The sequence below is a fragment of the Macaca fascicularis genome, chromosome 7, assembly GCF_037993035.2.
Source record: "Macaca fascicularis isolate 582-1 chromosome 7, T2T-MFA8v1.1".
In the NCBI taxonomy this organism is placed as follows: Eukaryota; Metazoa; Chordata; class Mammalia; order Primates; family Cercopithecidae; genus Macaca; species Macaca fascicularis.
Window position 1 is genome coordinate 12,189,833 of NC_088381.1, and position 21,916 is coordinate 12,211,748.

Genomic DNA, 21,916 nt, shown 5'->3' on the forward strand with positions numbered 1-21,916 from the left:
CATTTTCTGGCCACTTCTCTTTCCAGAGTGGGATGTTGGTGGTTCGGTCCACACGAAGTATATTTCCCTCTCCTGCTAACTGATGCTCCTCACCATTGCCCACTCCCCATTACTATAATATCTCCCTATTAAGTTCCAAAGTTTCTTTCAAATATCAGTTGGCACAACTTGCCTGGGGAAAAGCTCACTACTCTAACCTAGGAAACTTTCTTTCTCAACCCATCCTTTTCCAGGAGATACAGAAAGAGGTTGTGGACAGCAGCTGTGGTTTAGGTGGAGAAACCTCCGCAAAGCTGATGATAGCTGAGGTTTTTCAGGACTCTTGTGCTCTTGGACACACAACCTCAAACATGGACTTTGTGCCAAGATTGTTCTCCTTCTTGAATCTCTAAAGCAAGGCAGGTACAACAACCATTATTGCCCTTTCTTAGTCTCTGAATTGATATCTTGCCCCCTCAAACCAGACGTATCAAAATTTAAACTCAGGATTTACCAGCCTAATTAGTCTTAAATAGGGGTGACATTTTTATGCTCAAGACTTCGTCTTCCTCCAGTTCTCTTTTGTTTGTTTCATGCTTTTCCTTTATAGATTCCCTAAGCTTTAAAAACACCGAGCAATTTGTACTACTGTAGATAACAGGCTCTTACATTAGGTCTTTGTACATGGAGTTCTTTCGGCTTGTAGCCCAGTAACCTTCATCTGCCTGACCAATTGCTATTCAACTTTCAAGGTTAAGTGCACTGTTTTCAATGAAATCTACATCTAATTATCATAACATCTGCATTGCCGAGATTGGGCACAGGAGCAAAGAAGGAAAATAAAGCACCTGGATCTATTGGATTAGGTGGTGGTAATATAGTGGAGACAGGACCATTATACTTTATCCCTGGACTACAGGGGCAGAAAAAGCACAGCTTCAGGCATTTGAGTATGTGACATCTCTCTTTCTCAGGATTCACACAAGCACCTTCCACTCCTTCTACAAAGCTCCTCTAGATCCCCAAACCTTCTTATTTGGACTTGAAGATCATAGCCTTTTCTCCTTCCCTGAAATCTGTGAAACGAGCAGAGAGGACGTTTCATGAAAAAAGCTGGCTTAGAAGGGAGCACTCTTTTTAATAAGCAGATGGTCTCTATAGATGAGGGAGTGTTAACATTAAAAACATATGCTTGGTACCAGGGAGGGAGAAACACAAAAGAGGATCGCGACGCACATGGTCTCTGTAAACAAGTAGTCTTTGTGGAAGTTCCCCATGTGAGGGAAACAGCTTTACAGGGTGGTATGAAGAAACTTGCTTGAATAATTCTGACTTCATCTGCAAGACTGTTTACCTGACATGAATTATAATAGCACATTACTGAGAAACGACATCTGCAGAGATGATAGCTAGATGAGCTTGTGTTTATTTGTTTGGTTTTGTTTTACCAATTCATTTGATGAAATAAAAGCATTAGAAAATAGTCACCATGATCTTGCCCTCAATCTTTGTGTTTGTAGCAGAGAAATAAAACTGACTTTGTGTCAGCATTTGGTATCTGCTATGTAAATATATAACATTTATAGAAGAGAACAGAAATAGGTATAAAGACAGTCCATACCTATTACTCCAATGATGCAATTTCTAATGTGCTACTTTGATTTTAGAGCATAAATCTGTCAAAAATGGAGAGAAGTGAGTAGACAACAAAACGTACCCATGTCAAAAATATTTAATTGCTTATGGATTAAATTTAGCCTGAATGGAAATTGATATAGAGGCATCATTGTATTTTGATAAGATTAATCTATTTCTCCCTTTTTTTACATTAAAAGAAAAACACTTCTAGTGATGAGAAAGAAGAACTGAACTAAATCTATAGTATAATGAAATGAGCACTGGAAAAGGAGTTAACAGATCCGGGTTCTGCCTCTAACTAACTGGGTGACCTTGGTTAAGGTCATTTTATTACCACTGGCTTCATTTCTTCAATTATAAAAAAACAAGTTAATATAAGTCAAGGATCACAGACTCAAATTTCTATGTGGCCCTGGCTGGTGTCATACATGAGTAAATCTTCCTGGGGGTAAGACTGTAGACGGTGGTAGGGCTTGTGATGAAATGGAGTGAGCATGCCTCCTTTAAATGGGCAGCTGCTGCCAAGCAGCAGCCAAATATTGCTTTGAGAGTTATGGAGGAACGTGTTTCCAGAGCTTCTAATTTTTCAGTTTTTTAAGGTAGAAATCCTGATTTTGTGCAGAGTAGCTCAGTGTTCAAAGTAAGCAATTCATTTAAATAAAAAAAAAGAGAGAGAGAGAAATAATATAAGGGTCAAATAATTATGAGGCTCCATGAGCTAAACATGAGAACTATAGTCTAAATGATCTCTGGGGTCTTTTCTAGTTTTAAAATTCAAGGATTCTAGGGCAGAAATTGCAGCAATAAGGAATTTACTTCTACTTAAAACAGATCGCGTCATTTTTTTTAATGGTCTGAGAAGAAAAAGGCTGCCAGATATGTGCTGTGTTAATTCAAGGATGGAGGTGCTAAACGAGTGGGGGCTGGATGGCCACTGCTTTGCTGGGGATGTGGTAGAGGAGATATCCATATTGGAGGTGTGTATCTGTGTATGTGATTGCATGGAAGTATGTGTATTTGTGTGTGCATATATGTGTATTGGTAAAAATGGGGAAATTAACCAAATTATTCCATCAGTTCTTTCTGACCCTGTGAGTCTATGATTGTAGCTTTGTACTCATTCTCACTTTCTCTTTCTTTCTCTTTTGCTCTTCTCTTCTTGCCCTTATTCTTATTATTTCTCTGATTTTTCAAGTAAGGGGTCTGGAGACTTAAAAATCTGGGTAGGAATGAAAGATGTGACAAAGAGTTTGAAGGAAAGTGTAGAGAAAAAGAGGAGGGAAATAAAGGGAGGTGAATTACCTGCAGATACTGTAGTTAGGAAAGTCTGTTATTTCAAGCTTGACTTATCTTTACTGTGGACATAAAATATGATCAGGGAGTGTGATGTCAGTGCATCCACTTTCAATAATTGATATGATGAATAATCTCAACCTTCCAACACCTTCTGTATCTCCCCACATCTCAAGAAACTTCATTCATCAGCCACGTTTGAAATGTTTAAGTAATCTCAGTGATGTATGGAACCCTGACACTCCCTTGTTAGAAATTTGTGCTACTAACATTCTATCAAATTAAAAAGCCACTGAGCTCTTGTGCATAAAATTATCATAAATTACCTTCTGAAGGTTCATTGCTGTTTGGAATGTTTAATTGCTCACTCAGCTGAACTTTAACAGCTCAGGATTATTAATCAACTTGTCAAAAGGTTTTTCATTATGTAGTCTTTAGATGGAATTGGGCAAGGTACAAACTTGTGCTTAAGTTGGTCTGATTGTAGCAAATTGCCAATAAATCTTGATAGAGTTTGGCATCTTTTGTTCACTTATTTTGATATTTTTACCAAGGATTTTTAGGGAAACTGGCTTCTCCTACAGTTTTCAATAGACTAAACGAATTCCCCTTTAAAGCAGAGAATTTTTCTGACCATCTAAGGGCCAATGAAGGCAGATAGATGTAAGACACTCTACTTATGAGTGACCTTATACACTCCTATTGAATTATGAAAAGAATGAGTGATAAACTTCAAAATGTTATTTATATTTCCTTTGTGACCTCTAATGTTATTTTATAGTAATCTGTTTATAAACAGTGTTTGAAGGAATAGGATGCTTTAAATTAATATTGTTCAGTGTACTCTTATAGTGAAGCCAGGGCTGTCTTATTTTCCAAGGAGCGGGTTCACCTTAGTTAGCAAAGCCATATCACAGTCTAAAGATTATTACTGAGTTGTCATTTCTTCAACTATCAACCCTAAGCCTAAAAACAATTATTTAAAACTCAATGCACGTGGTCACTACTTTCATAAGCTCAGGAGTATGAAAAGTCTTCAATGAAAATTTTTTACGGTACATAATTATTCCCTGTTCTCTATTTTTCTCTCTCTGTAATTTTTTGAATTGCACAAATATCTGAAAATATTAGCATGGAAAATCATGTTTTTCTACTGGCTATATATTTACACATTTATAAAGTAAATTTGTTTCTGGAAACCCAATAAATCAATAACATCAACCAAAGTATGTTACTATAGCAATTGGTGGTGGCTGTGGTAAGGTAGTGGTGGTGTTAAGAAGGGTAGTATTCTGAGCCTCCTGATAACATTGGCACATATGAGGTATTTGTGAATGCCTGCCTCCTATAGCCACAAAAGTAAAAACTGGAATCTCATGATGCTGTCACTGCAATTGAAGCTGTAGGGCCACCCAAGGGATGACTAATCTTATTAAAAAGACCATTGGTACTGAAAACTAATCCTTCTTGGTTGGGAAATAAACTGCCTTTGCCAGAAATTATTTGAAGAAAAAATCTTGAGTGAGGTTTCAGTATTTGCCTCATTACTTTTCATGTGGCAAAGAATGGAAATAAGATACCCACTGAAAAAACAATTTAGATGCAACTGCATCCTGAGATGACTAAAGATTCTTCTCCCTGCCCGCATCCCTCTCCACCCACCCACCCAAAGCCAGCATGACATAATTTTCTCCGAAATCTCTATGAGTAACATGTGGTAATGTTAAAACCAAGACTCTATTAGTTACTCTATGACTTTTGTCTTGCCATCGCTGCATTTATAATTTCCTACCCTCTTTCAAACAAAATAGAGTGGTGCAGTTAAGGAGGAAAAATAACATATAGTTTGAGAAAGGCTGCATTAATTAAATGAACATAAATGGGTAACAGTGCGCTGCTGACTGAACATTTGCATTAAGAAGAGAAGACTGGTGCTGGAATGCACATCTTTTGTAAAAATGACACAGTGAATATTTCTTCGTCATGATTATGGTATCACTTAAGATTAATTGGGCTGCAAGTAACAGAAAACCCAACAAGTAGTGACTTCATCAGAGTTTCATTCTCCCCATAGAACAAGAAGTTTGGAGATGTGCTATTGCTGCTGTTGATTTAGTTATTCAAAGATGCTATTTAGAACCCAAGCTGTTGGCTGGGCGTGGTGGCTCACGCCTATAATCTCAGCACTTTGGGAGGCCGAGGCAGGCAGGCAGATCACGAGGTCAGGAGATTGAGACCATCCTGGCTAACACGGTGAAACCCCGTCTCTACTAAAACATATAAAAAATTAGCCGGGCGTGGTGGCGGGCGCCTGTAGTCCCAGCTACTGAGGAAGCTGAGGGAGGAGAATGGCGTGGACCCGGGAGGCGGAGCTTGCAGTGAGCCGAGATGGCGCCACTGCACTCCAGCCTGGGCGACAGAGCGAGACTCCGTCTCAAAAAAAAAAAAAAAAAAAAAAAGAACCCAAACTGTTTTTCTTGTCTACTGCCTTTATTGTGTGCTGACTTTTTGTTTACTTGCTTGTGACTCCATGGTTGGGAATGGTGGTTTCAGTCAATTAACTGTGTCAGCCACAAATTAATCAATTTTATTTAGCATGAATAAGATGAAATGTCACTGGTGAAGACTCTACTAATTTTTTTTGATTAGTTAAATTTTCACTCTAACTCCTCTATATTTAACAGAACGATTTAAAACTTGCATGAAAGCTTAGAAAATACAATCTAATGACAGATTAAAAGAAGCTTATTAAAGAAAAGTTGAAAGAGTCTTTTCTCTTCTCCAAGTATAGAAAAGATGACTAGGAAGACATTGACCAGCTGCTTTATTTTTCCAATACACAGCAAGTTAAAAAAAATCCTATTATTACATGTGAAAGAATTTGCTACCAACGAGGATTTTGGAGTCCTGGAATGGTTGACTTCTTTGGAAAACTGGAAGAGCACCTTAGAAAAGAATGTATTTGAATTAATTTAGGCAAACTTTTTTGAGTAAGGTTACATGACATGATCTCTTGAGGTCCCATTCAATTCGAAGACTCTCTGGTTCTGTGATGCTAAATGTTGGAATGATTGACTAGAATGCCTTAAGACTAAATTCTACTCATTTATTTCAGTATCACTTATGGAAAAAAAAAAAAAAACCCTAGAAATTACCACTTTATGCACTGGTTATAGCAGCCAGCATTTCCCCCAAGCTTTGTAGTGATGCCTTTTGGAGACTAGAGTGGAACTTATAGTGTAAATTTTCTTTAGTGCATGGATTATTGATTTAATACACCATGACAATCTATTTTGTCAGACCTGCTACTACATGGGTTCTGAGTCAGCAGGCAGACGAGCCTTATAAAATATTTGCTGTTTTCAAAAAGTTGCTGCATAAGATGAAATTAAAGCTCAATAGTGTTATAGTCAGTTATTTGGTAAGTAAGGTGATCACAACCCAAGAGACAGAATCATTAGAGGAAAAATGAAGTAGTCATTTTGATGTTTGCTTTTGCTTCTGTCACCGGAATGGTAAATTTTAACCTAAAGGAAGAAAACAACAAATTTTGGATCTTTTCAGGATGTATAATATAAAGTATGAAATAATATCCAGTTGGGTTCTTGGTTATCAAAGGTGGGGTTGTCAGAGTCTGGAAAACAGGCTCTAATTTGGCTATTTGGTTGCAGGCAGTATATTGAGTAGCAATGGAAAGCAGGATGGGCAGAGAGAAAACCAAACGGTGATGCAGTCCCAACAGTAGTTTCAAGCAATTCACAGGGAGCATGGGATATTCCTTTAGAGATATCCCAAATGGAGGCAAGGGAATTACATTTTTGTCCCCCTGCATTGCTCAATCATTGGATGTGATCTTTCCCTGGGGAGGGAACATAAACTTGGTCAAGCAGGTTCCTTTGGTCAAGGGTAATTCTTGGGGAGGATCAGCGTTGAAGAGATAAATAGCTTGGCCCTGAGGGAGGTGGGGAGGCACACTCCACAGCATCTAGTAGAGCACACTCCTTCCGCCACTTGAATTCATTTGTTTCATGGAGTAAATTCACCCTATCTGGGAAGAGCTACTCTCTGTACTTGCTTTCTTTTCTTGGGGAAATCTTAAAGAAAAAGGTTAGAGGTACAACAGCCCGAGGCAGTACAGCTTGTCTCAAAGCTGTACCTGATACTCATCAATGCTCTGCTCAGGTATGCATTTCAGACTTCCCTTCACCATTGTTGATTAATTCTGCCAGGCCAGGCCACTTACCTGGAAGGGTCACCAAACTCTCAACTATGACCCCAAGGTCACTGGGATCTTCTCAGGCCATGGCTGAGGTACTTGTCCATTTATTATTAAAACTGGCAACTGGAGTGCCAAGATATGCCCCAGTGGATCACCTAGGCACCAAATAACAACTACTCCTTCTCCTTCTCCTTCTTCTTCCTTTTTGAGACTAGGTCTGACTGTATTACCCAGGCTGGAGTACAGTGGTGTGATCATAGCTCACTGCAGCCTCACACTCCCAGGCTTCAGTGTTGCTCCCACCTCAGCTTCCCAAAGGGCTGAGATTACAAGTATGCATCACTCTGCCTAGCCCCTTGACCTGTGTGTGAAAACAGATGAGCTTCCTCCTGATCTTCAAGGTAAATTGTCTCTGTTAGGATGGTGACTCTTCTCCTTACCTGCTGGTCTGAGGAGCACAAAGTGACCAAGAGTCACCTGAAACTTAAAGTTTAATGGGTTGCTTAGCGGGTCCCAAGAGTCAAAATCCCATTTTAGATTTTGCCCCATAGGACTCTGGTACCAAGTGTCACAGTTCAGGGTCTTGGGGGAACAGACTTTACAGAGGCGTAGAGATTTGAATGCAGGAGTTTTATGGAGGTGCTGTCTCAGAATCAACACCTGTGAGGGAGCAAGGGCCACGTGATTCGGCAGCTGAAGATGTTGAGCTACAATGTGGTTGTAGTAGCAGCCTCTGACGATCCCACAGGAAGTATTGAAGCTAGGGTTATCCTTTAGAGATGTCCTAAATTGTGGAAAAGGGCTTGGTAACCTTGCATTGACCAGTCACTGGATACAAGCTATCCCCCAAAGAAAACATAAACTTGGGCAGTTTTTGTTGACCAAGGGCAATTTCTGCAGAGAGACACAGCTGTAATCTGTGTTGGGAGAAAGAATCCCTCAGTCCTGAAGGGTATTCCGGAGGTATATGGCAGCATCTTCCACCTTGATTCCAAATTTACTGTACAGCTTGGATAAAACCCTCATTTAGAGTCAGGTGACTTTTATACCTTCCTTCCTTCATTATGAGTATTTGGTAAATCACTTTTGAACACATGAATGATTCAAATGTTTGAGGGTTTAGCATGTCCTCACACTCTGCGATGTATGTCCTGGCGATACAGATAGAGGAGTCAAGCACAGTCTGCCTTTAAATTTGATGGGTGACATTCGTCTCTCTGCCCCTTACTGAAAAAAAGATGTATGCAGGCAAGTTATTTAAAATCATGTGCCTCTGTTTTCTTACCTGTAAACTTGGACAAACAATGCTTTTTCTGTTCCCCTCAAGATTATGAGAATCAAAGCAGTCTGTTGAGGTTCTTGGAAGATATAAAAAGTGTTTCATGACTTTGTGTATAGAATCATTCTTATACAAGTTGTTAATATTTTACAGATAATGGACAAATAAGTACTTAATTTTATATTGACTGAATTTGTGCTGAAGTAGACCTTGAATGTTATTTGAACATTTTTGGAAGGATGTTGTCAGAGGTATTAGCTTGGGAATAAAAGTCACAGTGAAATATCTGTTATTTGCATTTTACTATGTTTCATTTCAGTGTTATTACTGTACTGAAACAATGTGTCAAAGTACACATTTGGACAATCTAAACTCTTGGATGAAATATATAATTAACAAAATTTAATGGCATCACATTTTTGGGTCATTTTAACAGTTAATATCTGTTTCTTGCTTTTCTAATAGTAGTAATTTTTTCCATTTCTCTTCATTTTCTTTCCAAATAAAATTATCTTTTTTCAAATTGTGTGAAATACAAATGAGTTTTTAAATCAGTGTGATAAATGTTAGCTGAGAATTTCATCTGAAAACTGAAGTCTCAACACTTAGACAGAGAGAACTTGTAGTAGAGAGGTTTGGCAGAGCCATTTCATATCACACCTGTTTCCATACCACAGGCTGACAAAATGTAAAGTCAATAACAATTACTGGACACCTAAAACATGCAAAGCCCTGGGCCAGTTGGCATGAAGACAAATAAAGATGAATAAGACTTATAAAGACATATAAGCCCCGTGGTCTTCAGGGGCTCATATTATAGTGAAATATGTTCACCTTCGGTTAGGCACAGATAAGAAAAATGCGTTTACCAGATCAACTTAGGGGAGGGAGGATGGAAGTAAATGGCTTATAATTCTGACTAGAATAACGAGGTCAAGGAAACATCAAAGCATTTTGACGTTTTCTCCTCCAACTTTTAATCTTCCTAGGAAGAACTGGCTTCCTAAGACTTTATTTTACATCTCTTTCTCTCTCTGTCTAGTCTGTCTGTCTGTCTGTCTGTCTATCTATCTATCTATCTATCTATCTATCATCTATCTAACTCCTAGAATATATTAATTGGCACTAAGTATAGACTAAAACAGAAGAATAAAATCAGAGCCTATCATTTACCCTTTGAATCACAAAATGGCCTCATCCCTAAAAGCCAGTTGCCACAAATGCTGAACTGTTTGTGAGAAAGGAGATGGGCCGTAACATTTTGACCTGAATATAACAGCCACCCTGGTGCAGATAATTCACAAAATTCTGTTTTGGGAAAAAGCATACTTTGCCCGGATTTTTTTTTTTTTTTAAGCCAGCTATATCAGACAGAGAGAAGTTCTCTATAGCTTGGAGGATTGTTTGATTTTTAAGCCACTTTGCCTGCTGAAGATTTGCCTATGCCCTGATATTGAGGGTGCTGCACATAGCCCAAGGCCAAACACAGCAGCAGCAACCAGACTGCCAAGCTTACCCTCACCATATACAGTAATAGGTGATTAACAGATTTCTTTCAATTTTGTAGACCTTATAAGGTTTGAAAAAAATTGTTTCACAGGTGGTGAGAAGTAAGTCAGTGCCTTGGTGAAGGAAATGCCTGTCATGAATGCACGGCCCTCAGAGGACTAAACAATATTCAATCCTTGTCCTTAAGTAAGTCTTATAAAACTCAAAATGCAATAAGGTAAAAATCCAGGAGCAAAGTCTTGGTCATCCATGCCATTCATATTTCCTAGTATTTCTACGAAGTAGTTTAGTGGCATCTATTAGGCTGACAAGGAATAGGTTTTATTTTACCAGGCAGAAAAATTTTCTAAGGATATCAGCAATGAAACATGTATTGCAGAATTAAATAGCTTCAAATGAGCAGTTGGAGGGCAATGTAGAACACCTGGTAGACAGGTAAATCAGTGTGTAAAGATGTGGAAGGAATCTTAAGCATCTGCTTTACCAAGCAAATCCAAAACCTGGACTGGAAGAAGAACTTAAGGATGAAACTCTGAGGCAGTTCATGGGCTGTGCAGATAAGTATATTTGATTTCTTAATAAAATACAACATTTATAGAACTAAGCATTGGTTGCAGTTTATTGGCACTACATATTATTTAGCATTTATAAATGAGAACCTGTCAACTCCAAATTGCCCACATGCATAAAAGGAAGCCTAGGCACTGACAATTTCAGACAACGATATTTAGAAAATCATACTTAATTTCAACAAGTATTTATTGCATGCTTACTTTGTCGAAGGCACTATGCTGCTCTATCAGGTTCTTTCTTCAGGCAGTAGGATAAGACAATGTCAATCAGCTAGCATTACATTTACAAGGTATATGTAGTAAGTGCCTAAAAGAGGTGCAGAGGAGGGAGGGAGTTTATCTGGGAGGGAGTTTATCCAGGAGGGCAGATTGTGAAAGACATTGTGGAGGAGACATAGTGCCATTTTGACAAGAAAGTTATGGGTCCAAGGAGAATGTTTCTAGATGAGAAAATAAGAGTGAAACCAAGATTGGTAAGATAGGAAGTGAGAGGCATGTTTGGGACATCAAGAATAGGTCATTTTTGCTTGGTTGCTACAAGAACAGTTGCAGGGAGATAGGAATTTAGTCTGAAAAGGAAGTTGGGTAATATTGTAAAGTGCTTTCAATTTTAGGGAAAGAGATCTACTTAATGCTGTATAACAGGGCTTCTCAACCTTAGCCCTGTGGATATTTCAAATCAGATAATTCCTTGTTGTGAGGGGCTGTCTCGTGCATCATCCCTGGCTTAGTGGCATTCCTTCCTTCCTTATTCCCTCCTCTTCTGACAATGAAAAATGTCTCCAGATTACAATATTCCCTGGGGGTCAAAATAACCCCCAGTTGAAATCCACTGCTGTAAATAATGGGAATCAGGGAAGTTTGGGAGCTGTAATCGGATATGCCTCTCCTTACTTTCCACATCTAATCCATCACCAAGTAATCAAAACTGTTTCTAAATACCTCTTGTATTCTTTTCTTGCATCACTGTTGCCACTGACTTAGGAAAGACCTTCCATCATTTGCACAGAGATTCCTGCAATCGCCAATGAGCAGCTCCATGTTCTAGAACTTTTCACCTACAAACTATTTTTTCATACCCTTTTTCAAAATACAAATCTGATTATGTCATCACTTTACATAAAATGCTTCAGACTCTCCATTGCTTTCATGGTAGAATTCAAATCTTTAACATGGTCCTTCCTGTCTGTGCAACCTCACAATTCCTTCCATGGAATCACATGTCTCAGCCATATACCAGACTATTTAACTTTCTTTAAAGTGTCACACTTTTTTATATTGCCACGTGTTTTCACATGGTGTTCTTTCTGTCTAGAACTCTACTCTCCCTGCTTGATGGGTAATGCTTAGTCAATGTAAAACTCATTTCAGTAGTAATCTCATCCAAGCATAAGAAAACCCCTCCTGCCTTAGTCACCTTTAACCCTAACATACTTCTGGAACCACTCTACTTTGTGTTATTGTGTCCTCGTGCCAATCAACTCAACTTCTATCTATTACTGTCTACAATTTTGACTCCTCCACTGGAATGTACTTTTCCTGAAGGCAAAAACTAGCTGTGCCTTTTTTTTTTTTGAGACCCAGGCTGGAGTGCAGTGGCGTGATCTTGGCTCACTGCAAGCTCCGCCTCTGGATTCACACCATTCTCCTGCCTCAGCCTCCCATGTAGCGGGACTACAGGCACCCGCCACCACGCCTGGCTAATTCTTTTGTATTTTTAGTAGAGACGGGGTTTCACCATGTTAGCCAGGATGGTCTCGATCTCCCGACCTCGTGATCCACCGGCCTCGGCCTCCCAAAGTGCTGGGATTACAGGCTTGAGCCACTGCGCCAGGCCTAGCTGTGCCTTTTTTTGTATATCCACAGTATATGTGGTGTATCCACAGGATTTGTTTATCCGCAGTAGTCATTGTCACCTTAAAGCTGTGGTCTGCGTATTTCCTAAAAGGGAAGTGATGCAGTTTTGGCTGATGGTCCTTAGCAACCAATATACTCTCCAAGGAGCTGGTCTTTTGTAGAGGACTTATACATAAGGGCTTGCTGGCCTTGTGAATAATCTCTGCTTTTTCCTACTTTCTCAAACAAGAAGAATCAACCAAACCACAGCAGCTGCTAAAATACATGGGCTCATCGGTATTTCTGTTTTGTGGAGGGACTATATTCCAATTTACAAATAAAAATATCCTCTGCTAGCTATGTGATTATTTCGGTCTTCAGTTAGATGAGAGTCATTAACCTGAAGCCCTTGGAACTCTGAGTGTGCCAGGTAAGGTTTGTGATCCCACACAATTGTTTTCTAAGAGAGAATACATAATACTTTTAAATGTATAATAGATTTTTTAAAGAAGTCAGCATGCTAAAAAGGTTAGAAGTAATTTTCTTAAAGTCCCTTTACAGAGAACACTAAATCTCAAGTAAAATTTGAAACCTTTGCCTTGTATAGAATCCGTTTGTTAAATATCCAAAGATTATTTGACCACAAACACAAAAGAAAGATCCAAGTGTGGTAAAAAATAAAAATTCAAAATTAAAGTACTAGCTTAAAAATAAGCACAAAAGGCCCTAGGTTCTTTTCTCTCTTAATAAAAGAAAAGGAACAATAAGATAAGTTGGACGCTGATTTTCTGGAAACAATTTCAGCATCTGTAAAAGGTCTACACTGTTTTCGAATGCTGGCTACTCCCAGGTCTGACATGTGCCACCTTAATCAACACTTTGGTGCGGGTGTAATGGAAAACATGTTTTCTCTGCCATAACTCTAGTGTAAGTTTATGACATCAGCCAAATGGGACAGACAGTCTGAATCCTGCGATAGACAGGCCTTCTGACAGCTAAATAGAGGACACCCTGCTCATGAAAGATAGTCTTTATAGATACGACAGCCTCCAAGTGGAAAACTCTCTCTTGGAATAGAGAAATTTGGCACAACTTTTCCCAGAAACTATGCCAAAGATCTTTAATACTAGAGGCAGTTCTCATAACCATAAACTCTATTGGTTACTCTACTGACACAAGTGCTTAGTGCTTTTTCATCTAATCAGACTTGAGTGTGGAAACAGCCCAAGGTTTTCTCGGGTGTTTATATTATTTCAATGGCACTTCCTTTGATTTACCTAAGGGATGTTTTGTTTTAATTAAAGTTTATGACCAAAGATGGGCTGAAAAAGTATTGACGTGGATGTACATTGTTTATGGGTTTTGAATACAATTATGTCAACCGTAAAAATAGACCAAACAATTTCGCTTGTCCGCCAAAAATCAATTCTTGATCACAGGATTTCAGGTCTTCATTTTGTTTTCATTTACATTAATAAAAAGTACTTGCTGATCATTAACTGGAGAAAACTGTAAAGTCAATAATTCTGGAAACTAACATTTATTAAGTTTCAATAGGAAATGTAATGAGGAGATCTGATGTTGGTTACATTCTGGACTCTTTCCGATTAGTTGGCTCTCCCTCCAAAGCAAATGTACTAAAAATAAAATGACTTCCTTTTTGATGTCAATTATAAAGTGTGTATATTTTGCCTCTTTTTGTCTTTTAGGTTTTGATAAGATTTGGCAAGATTGTACCTATGAACCTATGTGACACCTGCCTCAGAAATCATGCCAAACGTCATAAGGTCACCATCCATTTCCTTCACACTCTCTTTGCTTTTGTGTACCAAGTTCCAAAATTAGAAGCAAGAGAAATGATGTACTGAAGAATGCATATTTATTGAGGACTCTTATTAAAACCAAACAAGTTCTCACAGGCAAAATATTGGATTAAAATGGCTTCCAAAGCATACCCATCAACTTCTTGACAGGTCATAATAGCATCTGAGTACAGAACCGTGATTCTCAGAACAAGATTTACAACTACTGATGCTTTCCTCTGTGTTTACAAAGATATTGAGAAACACAGTAGCTAGGGCCCCTGCTTCAAGATGACCAAGTATCTGTGGTCTCAGGTCTGCAGTTGCTCTGTACCCTCCTCACATTCAGCAACTACAGCAGTATGAACCTTGGATTGTGGTCCTCAAAGACCCTCCTTGGTCACGTATGTGTTTCTAAGAAGACATGAGCATGGTGACACGATTGCTGTTTTATTTTACCTTGCTGAAGGCATTTGTACCACAAAAATGAGTTTTTAAGTGGGACTTTGGAAACAAAGGCATTATTTGAGAATATACAAATGACATCATGAAGATTTAATTTAATAAATTCCCCAAATTTTCATTTTAACCAAGAGCAGGGCATTTAAAGTCAGAGATCTAGATTCCATTTTTGGTTTCACTTTTTATTATTGCATGTTCTGAGCCAAGTCATCTGACAGCTATGAAACAGGGATACTAATACTTCTTTTTAAAAAAGTTTATATACATATATATATATAATTTATGGATACATAGTAGGTATAAATAATATTTATGGGTACATGAAGTATTTTGATACAGGCATGCAATGCATAATAATTACATTAGGGTAAATGGGATCATTTACCTCAAGCATCTATCCTTTGTCTTACAAACAACCCAGTTACAATCTTTTAATTATTTTAAAATGTGCAATTAAATTATGTTGACTATAGTTACCCTGTTATGCTACCAAATACTAAGGTCTTATTCATTCTTTCTAACTATTCTTTTATACCCACTAACCATCCCCTAGGGATATTAATACTTCTTTGTAGGAGAACTGAGGGCTTCTTTTCCAGAGGAATGCTGCTATAAATTGTTTGGGTTCATGCTGTTGTCACAGTGCTAAGGGCTGTGCCAGGTTAAAGGCTGGCTCACATATGAATGCGGCCCTTTTAAGTTGCTCCCCCACCCCCACTCCATGAACTTAGACAAGTCCCTTTAGGGGGAATAGGCCATCTCGCTTGCTAACATATGACTGGTGAAGTGAGAGTGACTTGGAAGAGGTCACCAGTGTCCAGACTGAAATCTAGGGCAGCTACTCCCTTGCTTTTACAATTTCTACTACTTCCCACTGGCATATGTATTCTGGTTTGGCTTTTTCTTTCATTAGAATGGCAAGATCTGATATTCAGTTTTGGATTGTGGTGGTAGGAGAAAATATAAGCCCTGAGAACTGCTTTCACTTTACTTGAGTCTACTTTGTTAGGGTGAAGGAAATCTTACACATGGCTCATACCAGAATTCTAGAGTCTTGTGTCAGTGTTGCGGTCAAAGCCCCAATTACTGTAGTAATAAATAGTTTTCCTCCCTTGAACTTTTCTTTTTTGTCTTAAATTCGGGGAATTTGTAGATGGTTGAGTGGTCTAGGACCAGACTTAGGTATTTAGAATCTTATTTCTTGGCCATTTATCTCTCAATAGATACATATCTACTGACATTCCATTTTGACATGATTTACATTTATCTCACAGGTGGTTTACAAGATTAGTTGGAATAATATATGTCAAAATATATGCTTCAGGCACTATAAATTATTGTACAAATATTTGTTATGTATTATTATTTCTTGCAGGCATATTGTACAGGTGTATTTCTACTTTTTATTATTTATTACAGCATGTTGTACTAGGGAGTTGACAATTGTTTATTAGTCACAGGTCAGTTCTTCAGCTTCTTCCTTCACTTGACTGTATTCATGTTTTTGCTTCTGTGCAGATCACGTATGTATTTCAGGGGCTTTCGGATTCTCTTTATACTTACACAATGACCAGCTATTATGTTTCAGGGGCTCTGTGGTCACAACTAGAAAAAGGTCTCTGGACTATGTTTTTTGCTGTTGTCCCCGAGGCAAGATAATGTCTTTTCTCACTCTCCTTTTACCTTTTTGGTTCTTTTCACATTGCTGCAGATATCTACCCCTTCTTGTCTCTGCCTTTTAACTCAGCTTGCCCTCCCATATCAGACTTCCTGGGAAGGTAAAAATGAATTGTAAACAATGCCAAGAATTTGCTCAGCACAGCCCTTTCCTACTGCTCTCCCTGCTGCTGTCACGGCCATGCCTTGATTTTCATTAGCTGCTTCTGATTCTCTCAGTTCAGGATCTCATTCGTATTTTTTTGGTGGGCTGGTGCGGGGAGCTACAGTGCTTTCATCACTTGCTAGGCTAACGCCTGCTGTCCCATTTGTTCTCCATTCAGGAGTGGAGAATTCACCACATTTTGAAGGTTACACCCATCCCTCAAGGGCCGGTTGAAAGAGTCTCTCAACATCAATGTTAGTTTCTCTTTTTATCCTCTTATGGCTTCTTGTTTGACTCTTCTTATGTCAACTACTCCCATTTTTCTTGCATTTATGTATGGGTTTGCCTCTCCCACTGGATTCAGAGTTCCTGAATGGGGTGGCTTTACCTTACTCGTCTTTGTTGACTCAGAACACTTGCATCATCCTTTGCATATGAGTAGTATGTGGGTAGAGATGTATGGAACTGGTTTATATTGAAATGCTCCCTCTGGCCAAGCATCCTGGTGCATGCCTGTAATCCCAGCTATCCAAGAGGCTGAGGTGGGAGAATCACTTGAGGCCAGGAGTTTGAGGCTATAGTGCAGCTGTGATGATTGTGCCTGTGAATAACCACTGCACTCCAGCCTGGGCAACATAGCCAGATCCTATCTCTAAAATAAATACTCCTTCCTGTCTTTGCACCCACACTGCTGTCTATCTCTGCAGGGTACTTCATACTCCTTTTATCTACATCATACTTATTTATCCTTCTCCTTTCTGTGTAAATGCTGCTTCCTCAGATATCCCATAGACTAGGTTAAGGGTTCTTGAGAAATGCTGTTAGCACATGTACTTAACTGTAACGAAGATTTGAGACACTTAAAATTATATATTCAGTATCTACATTCTCTGTTAGACCGTGAGCTCCATGTTGACAAAAATAAGACATAGCTACCTCGTTCACACTCTAAACCTACCATGGAGCAACTATCTGTTGATTTATTAAAATAAATTCACTGGTTTCTATTCTTTTAATTGTTATTCTTTTTTTTTTGTCAGAAGTTATCCCTTACTATTTGGCACATGGAAGCTGGAGCCAAATTATAAGTGCGTGTATCATAGCTCGGTCATCTACAAATGGTACACTCTTAACCTCTCTGTTCCTCAAATTCTTTATGCTTAAGAGGGAATCATAACAACATCTACAGTGAGGAATGTGGTATTAGGAGAGATAACGTGGCTCGCTCAGCAGAGCACCTATGTAAGGAACGTACTCAATAAGCATTAGTTATTACCACCATCCAGCCATCCTTATGGAAGGAAGAAAAGATAAAGATAATATGAGAAATTATTAAAACGACTCTTCTCTTGAGCTCTGGAATCTCATTTTCTCAACTCAAACTAACAATCCACTCAGAAGTGTGTGTTCACTCATATGTGCCACCCATTGCTCCCAAGAGGGTCCGTATTCCAATGAGATGTATTTGTGTAACTGGGGCCATGTGTTTGTGTGTATGCATGTGTTTGTGTGTGTGTGTGTGTGCGTGCAGGAGCATCCCTAAGACTAAGATTTGGTGATGGAGCCGCTGAGTATCCCTATTCCCTTACCCTACACCTTCACTCTGAGATCAGGACACCCTTAGGAAGCACTGAACTAAAATTGGCCCCAGCGCTTCTTTGCTTCCAGGGATAAATATTAGAGCTGATGTAGCAGCATCTTCAAGCATATAACTGTAGAATCAATGTGTAAGATCCTATTCTTTTAAAAGTGCTTTTTGAGAACTTTCATACAAGTTATACCGGGTTGTTTTTATGGCTACAGCCAATAACATTTTCCTTTTCTTCGTTTTCTTGACATTTTATCCAATCAATTAGAAGGCAAATTGCTCTTTGCTCTCAAAATGGCACGGCTTGCTTTCTTTTGAACCAGCTTATGAAAATGTCAGAAATCATTAAAGAAAGTGAAGAAACAAAAAACCACAAAACAAGCAATGTGGATTTTATGTTTAATTGGCATACAGCCCGTCCTTTAGCTCTAGTGTTTTTAAATTGTGTTTGTAAAGAGTAAGAGAAATTTCATGTTAATTACTCACACACCTTTTCTCATTTGACCCAAATAATTGCCCTGTGAGGGGGGAGGGGAAATTACTTTTAGACCCATGTTAGAGAGGAGGAACCTGTGACTCAGTGTCACTCAGGGTCCTGAGTAAATTTTAGAGTGATGAAATTCAGGTTCCCTGATTCCTACAGGTCCAGCCTCACCACTTACTAGTTCTGTGACTGTGGCCAAGTTACTTAGTCTTGTTGTCTCAGCTTCTTTGTCTGTGAAAATGGTGATATACTTCCATCTCAGGGTTTCTGTTAGGATTATTTAATTAGTTCTTTTAGAATAGTGCCCTTTACATGGTAAACATCCAGTAAGTATCGGATATTAACATAATACTACAAAATAATAATATCTACCTTTTAGAGTTGTAGAGAGGTTTCAATAAGATAATTCATGTAGACTCTTAGAACATTTCCTGGCACAAAATAAACGCTTAACGAATGCTTGGAATATTTTTAATACTATTTTTATGATTATTCTATTTGATCATGGTGATGAAATATCTAATCAACTGAGCCATCGGTTGGGGGTTGGAAGACTGAATTTTAGTCCCTCCCTCACTAGAATTCTGGTGACAACACCCAACATACTTTTTACTTTCCTTTACTATTGTATTTTTTACAATAAATTTTTACGTGTGCTTTAGATATGTAAAAACTCACAGCTGGATAAATTGATAAAAGGTCATCATTTGGCCATGAATACTATTGACCAGTTCCGTTCCGCAACTGCGATAAAGGAATACCAGTGTTTATTCTTCTCTGCCATTGTTAGGTATCATTTTATATGTAGAAGTTTTGGAGTTTGAGAGAGCATTTGAGGACATATGAGGCAAGACGCAGCTGAGGATAAACTTCATGCTTGGCAGCACTGCTTTCAACTCATAGCCTTCTCGTGCCTGTTATACACCTCTGAGACTTAGTTGCAGCAGCATATCTTGACACTAGGTTTGCCCAGGAAGTAAAATGTTTTAAACCAAATGGAATTATTGACAACAGTATTCAATTAGCTTTTTAGCTTTGCCCATTATAAACCACCAAATTCTAAGAAACTACTTCCATAGAAGGATGCAAACCTGCCTAGAAACATTTTATTTTTCACATTTCAGTTAGGCTTTCAGAGCTTAGTTTTGTGTTTGTTGAATATCAGTAAGTTATTCTTATGAGAAAATGTAGCCCACACTCACGAGGTTGTTGACCATGAGGCTTAAGCTTTTAGTATTTCAGAAAGAAATTTGAAAAGCCACACTGCCTTTGCTTGAGGTGTGAGATGTGATTAGCTAGTAAAACAACTTACCTTTCCAGGTCTTACCACCTAGTTCAAAAATGAATAGTGATTTTGAAAATCTCTAGTAAGAAGCTGCTTGGATGAGCAAAATAGATTTAGCTGCTGATTTGGATGTGCAACCATAAGATCTTCTGCATCTCTAGGTGTAAACTTCTATATCTTTAAATTCCTAGGTTGGAAGACAATAATATAATAACAGGTCAAGTTCTGCAGTATAGCTAGAGAAGAGAACTTTCTGACCTATGACATAATTTTAAATACTTCAAATTTGGATCTGAAACATCTAGTGCAGTTGTCCTTAGAGGCCAAATTCTTCAGGTAATTGCAAAGCACAGGGGTTCCTTGTGGTGTGTAGATACAGTTACCAATACAATGTCACCATATTTAGAGGGCATCTTCAATACCTTCACCCATGTTAATGTCACCCTATTTGTCTGAAAATCCAGTTGTTGAGTGGAAGTTTACTTTGGTCTTCTCCCCAAGGGCTTTCAGAGTAGTTAGTATAAAGTCCGGAAAAAAAAAAAAAAAGGGTAGATTGTTCTTAGCATGCAGGAAGGAAGTTGTCAGGCGGAAAGAGGATATGGGTCTGTTTGCATGCGAGGCTCAGTATTTGCTAGCTAGATATTTCCGCTGTGTCCACACGACAAGAAAATCCTTAGTTTCCTGTGCCGGACAAATAGCAGGAAAGGGTGTGAGGGTTATTGAATGACATTATCATGTTATAGCCTCATGGGTGAGGAAAGCCTGCTTATCAAAACTGATAGCAGCACAGGACTTGTTTGGGGAGGAGCCCCAAGGTGCTGGAGTCACTTGGGGCGTTTTTCCTCTTGGGTGCTGTGGATCACTTGGTTTTTGCAGACCCGACATTCTTCCTCTCAGATAGAAGGGACTGTTCTTACTCACTGGAAAGTTACTATCAGTTTCATTATTTGCCGTCTCCTATCTGGCAAACAGTTCAGGTGGAAAGGAAGTAAGCAACATTCAGCCTGATTGGTAAAGTAGAAGATATCATGTCCCGAAACTTGCAATCATCCCCAACCCACCCCAACCGTCTTAGGTCTAGCCATACTTAATCATGCTGCACACTCAACTTTATTCAAATGTGAATTTTGTTTAGTGCAAAGCCCATTTCCAATAACTGCTGGTGCAATAGCTTAAATGAACGTGAGAGTGAAAAGTACAATTCACTCTGCAACTTTAAAGGTTCCAGGTGTGAAAGTTGTTTCTTAATTTCTAGCTTTTCCGGTTGGAGAAATACACAGGTAGTGTCTACACTCCTGACCTGTGAATCTATTTAGATTGTTATTGATAAGTGTAACTGGGCATTAATATTTTTCTACAATTCCTTAGTAATTACTACTTTTAGCAATGACTACAATCCAGAATCAAGCAAACTCATTAAATAATGAGTAATTGTAGGTTCTTTCTTATTAGCAACTTACTTCTTATAATAAGCAGTTTAGCATTCTGGAAGCTTTCAAAATTTTGGAAAACACCATGAGCAAAAAAAAAAAAGGTTAAAGTAATGATATCCATATTTAGTAAAATGGATTCTTTTTTTAATTTAAATTCATCTGCAAACTCCCTGCTTCCCAACCAGGAATATTTAAGTTCAATCAAAAAGGAAAGGATCAGGGCCTATTCTCAAGGAGTCATCTTATTCTAAAGATAAGTAATAGGAACAATTAATCTTTGGAGAAGCATATCAAAAAGAATTGAATTAAATCTTTAAAGGAAATAATAAAATGACTAACAGAAAACATTGCAGCGTACTAAAATGTTGGTAGAAGAGACTTAAAAATGGATCAAGAGACTGAAAAATGCATCAAGTCTTTAATGACACACTGGGGATGAGGATTGTAGTTCATCTTGCCGTCAGAAAATCATTTATTCTCTTATGTTAATTTGGAAGTACCCTTTCCTCATATAGATTCATTAAGTAAATATTCTACTTGTGCCATACGTATCTACAAAAAAAAACTTACAGCCAAGTTGTATAGTTTTTTTAAAAACTATGAAAAAAAAAAAATGAAGAGTAAATCATGACTGTAAATAGATTTTTAAGGTAAAATTACTTGTATTGAGTAGCACTATATTTCACCACTGAAAACAATGATTTTTTTTTTACGT